The sequence below is a fragment of the Helianthus annuus genome, chromosome 14 (assembly GCF_002127325.2).
Source record: "Helianthus annuus cultivar XRQ/B chromosome 14, HanXRQr2.0-SUNRISE, whole genome shotgun sequence".
Classification (NCBI taxonomy): domain Eukaryota; kingdom Viridiplantae; phylum Streptophyta; class Magnoliopsida; order Asterales; family Asteraceae; genus Helianthus; species Helianthus annuus.
Window position 1 is genome coordinate 58,693,656 of NC_035446.2, and position 7,122 is coordinate 58,700,777.

The 7,122-nt window shown below is 32.2% G+C and overlaps 1 long non-coding RNA gene across 7 annotated transcripts; it reads right to left on the bottom strand.

Annotated features, from left to right (window-relative positions):
* Positions 1-322: 322 nt before the first annotated feature.
* Positions 323-5,734, bottom strand: LOC110904850. Of its 7 annotated transcripts, none has more exons than XR_004879058.1 (7): positions 5,227-5,734; positions 5,066-5,149; positions 2,739-4,036; positions 2,139-2,221; positions 1,624-1,694; positions 820-865; positions 323-551 (listed from the first exon to the last, which is right to left on the bottom strand). It is a non-coding gene; the product is annotated as an uncharacterized LOC110904850 (long non-coding RNA). The 7 variants fall into 7 exon arrangements; XR_004879056.1 differs by having other exon boundaries at positions 1,624-1,753; XR_002572794.2 differs by lacking the exon at positions 820-865 and having other exon boundaries at positions 5,227-5,343; positions 5,559-5,732.
* Positions 5,735-7,122: the final 1,388 nt, after the last annotated feature.

A 7,122-nucleotide genomic window follows, 5' to 3' on the forward strand; every position in this document is an offset into this window, starting at 1 on the left:
TATAATTAAAATAATAGAGAAATAATTAAAAATGAGAGAGAGAGAGAGAAGAGAGAGTTAAGAGATGAGAAAATTAAGATGTTTTAAGTAAAAACTAGGTTAATGCCCGTGTAATACGCGGGCTTCAACCAAAATTATATTATTTATTTTGAAATGAAATATTCTGTACAAACGCATACATTGGAATAAACAAACAGAAAACTATTTAAATCCCGGAAAAAACCAATTATTTATGTTCAAATTTAATACTATGTAAAAATACATACATTGGAAGACAAAAAAAATCAAAGTATAAATAGCGAGCAAAATTAGACGTTTGAACTAACATAATACATGAATATTTTATAAATATCTAAAAACTTCTTTGAATTCAACATCAGATGTTTTATTAGTAACTTATGTGATACTCGGTCTAACAATTAAACATAGAAGTTAAGAAACAAAAAACTTTCTCCACAATGGGGTAATCAGTCAAAGGAATAATCTACATGTTAAGGTTGTTGTAAACTCTCATGTAAATCAACTCTTTCATGCTCTTCAAGTTTGCGTACCTGAAAAACCAAAAGATGGTTTAACAATGATAACCAATTGAGAACATGTTTGAAAAGATATAAAATGAACTAAAACCTAAAAAAATATAAAATGTATATACTTTTTCATATTAAGTTACAAAGTTACATAACATTGCATTACATTACATATAAGGATAAAATGAAATAAAGCCTAAAAAACTATAAAATGTATATACTTTTTTATATTAAGTTACTAAATTACATAACATTGCATTACATTACATATAAGGATGAGCTTGGTACCAACCTGTAGCGAAATACTAAAAATTGGGTACCGGTACCATGGATCTTGCCTGTAGAGGAGTTCATGGCCCGATTTTAGACGATTTTAAGGTCAAACCGCGAGCTAAAACTGAACCAAAGTAAACCGAACCATTACTATGGTTTGGTTTGGATTCGGTTTCATGGTTTGAGCTCTATTGGATTTTTTTTTTTTTGTATATATCAAATGCATAAATTATAAAAACATAAACTATATCATAAATGTATCTCTGAAGTCATATTCCACTACGTCTAAGTGCAACCGTATTATTCCTAAATTTTGAATAAAACATTTAAATGATTACTTGTGTTCTAGCCTATAAAAAATGCAATCACATTGTGCACATGAGTGTACATGGACTCGTAAGAATTTATATGAACAGAAGCTACTGTATACACAATTCAATGAAAAATCTTTTATTTCAATTATGAAAATATTTAAATTCATGGAGCAATTGATGCTACAAATATAGACACTAACAAATTGATAAAAGTATGCAAGCTAATTCCCACTATAATATATATATATATATATATATAATGTTTTATGGTCTGGTCCAATTTTATACGGCCGTCTTACGGTATAAACTGCATTATCTTACGGTAAAAAAAAATCACTTAATTTGGCCCAAACCCGTTTTCCTTCCTTCCGACTAATATGTTTGAAATACATTTCAAGCATTATCTTATTAGATTTTGAAATGGAAATGAAATAACAGGTGACTAAAACGAAGCTAAGCATTAATCAGACTTGTATCAGCCCATAATTAATGAAACAAACATGACATACCTTTCAAGCTGCATTTGACCATTGACCAGCTAATGCCCAGTGTTGCCAACTTTCCTTCATCCCCAAACAGCCTGGTAAATGATTCGAATAGTTTCCAAACATCTTTGTCAAAGTTGTTCGGTGTGAATAGCTAACATGGTACATAAATGAGTATTACTAAAACTATATTATTTACTTTGAAATGAAATTTTTCTGTACAAATACATACATTGGAAGAAAAAAACAGAAAACTATTCAATTCTTGTTGCTTGGATTCAAGTTTACCCGAATAACCCAAAGACCATTAGAAAAAAACCCTATAAACTATTTAATCTATATCATTTAAGTGTTTGTTGATTTAATTAGCGGACTTCTTCAACTCACAAAGAAACTTTGATTTTTCATTGCACATAATTCAATTATAAGATTTACATATACATGAACACCAACCAACCCTTGAGCTGCGTAATATTAGCTTGTTGGATATCTAGTTAGCTAATTAAGGTACATATCACTAATCAAGATCCTCATAGTACCTTCCAATCCGAATGAATTTATGATCATCAACCAAGCCCGTCATCCAAATCAACAAACCCAGCTAACCAGGCCCTAGCAATCTCTGAAACACAAGACATGAGTGATAAAGTTCATAAATTAAACCCTAGATTATAATTGAAATCTGAAGTGAAATAGAGTAACGAATTTAAAGAGATCGATATTAGGGTTTGACAACATAGAAAACTAATAACAAACTAATTTAAAAACAAAAACCCAACATAAAAAACAGATGCGGTAACCATCATTGATTCGGTGTGTTCAAGAAACAAAACAAAAACTCTAATCGATGTCGTTTCATAACTTTTATCTACTATCAAAATCAACATTTGGTAGATAAAAAAGTAAATATAGCAATTACAACAAACAAATCTTCAGAAAGTTCAAAGAACTTTACACTTAAAGCTAAACAAATCACAATAAAAGAGACTGAAAGTATATCATTTTAAAATAAAACGCCAAATGAAGCCACAAAATAAAACAAATTTATAATTTCTAACATCATTTAAACACATATCAACAACCTTATAAATCTAACAAAGCACATACTCATACAGACACAAATAGATACAAACATATACCTTGTAAACAATCACAATCACAATTCTCAACCTCCTTCGTCTGAAAATCCAGAACTGAATCAATCAACTCAACACCATAGATTCACATATCTCAAATCAAGACTACAAAGACAATCAATTTGCAATTCACCAAAAAAGCAGGGATGGATATAGGGTTCGCACCAAGCAGCGATTAACAAAGCACCGCTGGACAAAGAAGAGATCAAAGAACGAACTATATTTGAACAGATTACCAACATGATTAAAAAATAGCAAAAAAAAAGATTAACTACCTGATTATCGTATCCTAAAGTATATAAATCATAAATTCTATAAATATTATTATAAATGAAATTACGTTACATACAACATATAAAAAAGAAAAATGAAATTACATTATAATTTGAAAATCTTTAAATACTTTGCCCACAACGTTTGATGTTTTTATGTAACTTGACGATATCTATTAAAAAACTGAACTCTGGACAAACATTGAGAATAGGGATGAGCTTGGTACCAACCGGTACCGAAAATCCCCAAAAGTGGGTACCGGTACCGAATATACCCGGTATGGTAAGGTTCGATACCGGTATTTAAGGGTAAATACCGATACCGAACCGGGACCGTTCCGGACCGATACCGAAAATGTCAAAAGTTGGTACCGAATTGGTACCGAAAATGTACCCGGTTCGGTAAATTCAGTACCGGTACCAGTTAGGTACGGGTACCCGGTACCATTTGCTCATCCCTATTTAGAAGTATAACCAACCTCATCATAGAAGATGATTCATGATTTTCATTTATAATAAAGCTTCTATATAAGTACTAATTGATCGACGTGTATATTTTGAGTTCTACTGGTATAGTTATAATCTCACATAAACAAAAAGAAATAGTTTAGTTTTGAACAGTTAAAGTGCGAATTGATTGAATAAATTCCTTCACTCATTTAAAGAAGATATAAAACCATAAAAAATAGACTGCATTACCTTTTTCAAACATTAAGATCTCTAGTTTCATCTGACTAAATCAAATTTAAGGTCATTCAAATCAACCAATAGTTTTAGGGTAAAAGCAACTAACTTGATTCTCTTTCACAATCAAATAATGTTTGGTGCGCTTTAAGTGGGAAACCTGCATAATATACCCTGCCAACATAGCTTTTTTTATGTTGATGTAATAATCACAACAGTTACAATTCGTGCTTCATAGCTTGAGGTTAAAACGTGCATAATCTAGCTAGCTGCAGCCTCGCGTTATCTGCAGATTTGCGAGCCCAATAATTAACAAAGTTCTCATACACTATGGTTGATCTTCATCTGAAACCAATAAGAATAAACATTAATTCATATTGTGCTCTATTAGATGCTTTAAATAACAAAAAAGGCAACTTTTACTGCATATAATACAAATGGTGCGAGCGCAAAATGGTAAAATATCAACCTTTATGAAAAGGGGTATGTTTTGCAAAGCTAGTTGTAGCATTAGTGTTTAAAAAAGAAGTGTCTTGTAGATGTTTGAAGAAGTGCTTGACAAAAGTAGTTGTAGCTAGAGAGTATAAGATGATAAACAAAAAAGATGCGTAATTATACCTACACAACGGCAAAATTACATACATATTATATGCACGTGATGATAATATATACTGGATATTTGCTTGATGGTTAACATTTATTTGATACATATAAAGCTAATGTTCTATAACTCAAATAGTTTCACTATTTGTGATAAAACATGACTTTAACCAAACCATGTTTTGCGGATTTGATAAGTTAGTTTCCTGAAGAGGAGAAGAAACCATTGGCATTCTCTTGCCACTGATAGGAAATGACTAAACACATAAAGTTGGTTCCAGACACCTCATCGTTTAACCATGTATCCCCTTTAATATCAGTCACCATAACTCAACTTTAACCTACTAAATCCACTTTATTCAATCAATTCATAAAAACAACATCAAGAACTTCAAAACTCATCAAAATTAACCCCAAAAAAAACTTTCTTTTAATCATCAAACAATCAAACCCACCTTAAAAATCCAATAAAATAACACAAAATCTCTTGCTTTGATCCTCAAACACTCAAAACAAATCAAACCCACCAAAAAAACCAATTTTTAACTACTTTCCCAAGTGGGGTCAGCAGATTTCACTTCAAAATTGAACAAATTCCCCTAAATTATCCACACAGCACAAAAACTACTTTTATAAAACAGTTATCAAAGCAATCAGAAATATAACTTCTAGCTTCAAACTTAGCAAGCATATCCATCTTATGATACAAACCTAACACAAGTATATGCATATATATCATCTCAATTTTCATAAAACATACAGAACGAAACGTACCTGCAGTTCGTTCATCTTCAAGGTCAATCTCTTGACGCAGAGTAGCATCTTCATTCCGAAGCTCAGTCGAAATCGGTTTCCCCTCTGTACATACACCACATCAAATCAAATCATCAATAAACCAAAACATGAAGAATCAATGAAAAAGAAGAGAAATAAACCTTCAAGAGCTTATTTGATTTTGCGTTTCTTCTCATAGAGCAACCGTTCTTTGCCTTCCAAACTTTTCCTGTACAGATACTCTCTTCTCAGCCTCACGTTCCTTCGCAACATGCTTTCTGTTAAACGATTGCAGGTCGTTATGTGGTGAATTAGGGTTTATGTGTTGGGGTGGAGGAGACGATAAATTTAGGGGGGACTGGGTTTGGTTAGGGTTTATGGAATTTGAAATAGAAAAACTGACACCCAACTATTATGAGTCGATGAAAGATATAAGAAATCGTCGATGATTCATTCAATCCATCATAAAAGAAGAAGATCAAGGAATCATTACCGTGGATGTTCACTATTGAGTATTGAAGATTGATTAAACATTGTCGCACAGGGTCAATTGAACTCCATAAGAGCCGATTCAGCGATTAGGGTTTTGAATGAGGAAAGGAACGATGATTGAAAGATTGAGAGATAGATAGTAGTAGAAACGTACATAAGAAGCATACACCAATAATCAAAGCAGAGCTATGCCACATGTCCTCTCATTTGAGATTTGCCACCTCATTGCCTATGTGTCTGCTTAGTTGGCTTGCACCATTGGGTGACATGTGTCCCCCAATGGTTTGCTTTATTAGAGATATAGATAGTTGGCTAATGTCAATCTTACATTTTTAATCTAAAAAATGATCAAGGGCTAAGACTAGTTCACTCTCAAGAAGTTGTTCACAAATGAACCTAATCCTATATATATATATATATATATATATATATATATATATATATATAGAGAGAGAGAGAGAGAGAGGTCAGTTAACGTAAAATAGGGCTTATCGTACGATACGTACGCGATCAGCCCAGCCGTACGATCTGGTGCGAATTCAATCTTCCACATGCGATTTTGTCCATCTACACACCCCATGCCATTTTTCACATTACCCCATGCTAGCCATTTTTTCACATGCGATTTTGTCCATCTACACACCCCATGCCATTTTTCACATTACCCCATGCTAATCATTTTTTCACATGCGATTTCATTTGCATGGGATTTCAAACATGCGATTTCATTGCATTTTCAAGTCATGCGATTTCATTTGCCTTTTTATAACATGCGAAGATTGAATTCGCACCAAATCCGCACCAGATCAAACGGCTGGGATGATCGTGTACGTATCGTACGATAAGCCCTATTGTACGTTACACTTTTTCTATATATATATATATATATAGGGTATGGTTCTAGCGTAAACATTGGTTGAGAGTGAACTGTGTGAACTAATCTGAGCCATTAATTGTTTAGATCTTAGAAATTTTAATAATGACAGTTTTGTAATTATTTATATATAAAAAATAGAGTAAATTACAAATTTTGTCCTTTATGTTTGTACCAAATTGCAGGCGTTATCCTTTGCCTTTAAAATTGACGAGTTCTCTCCTTAACGTTTCAAAATCTTACAAGTTATGTCCTTTAGCCCTAACCCAGTCAGATTTTTTTGTTAAATATAGTCCTGTGCCTTGCACATAAGGGTATTTGACGCGCATGCTAACACACATATTTATTTACAGTATCTTCACATGCGACGAAATGTGTTTTATATTTATAAAAATGGTTTATACCTTAACATTAAAACACATACAACAAAGGACAAGTGTATCCCGTCATATATGCAGCAAAGTATTGGTAAGAGCCAGATATCGATCCATGGAACACGGGCGTTATAATGTACTAAATCTTTGTCATTAGATTACCAGATATAAAGAAAGGTGAATGGTTGTTAACTAAGTTATCTAAATTACATCTAAAACATAAATATATTAATATCTTGTTTCATAAACAACCTAAACATGTTATCTATCAGATATGTCACAAAAGCACTTAATCAATTTTCCAATTTCAATACAGT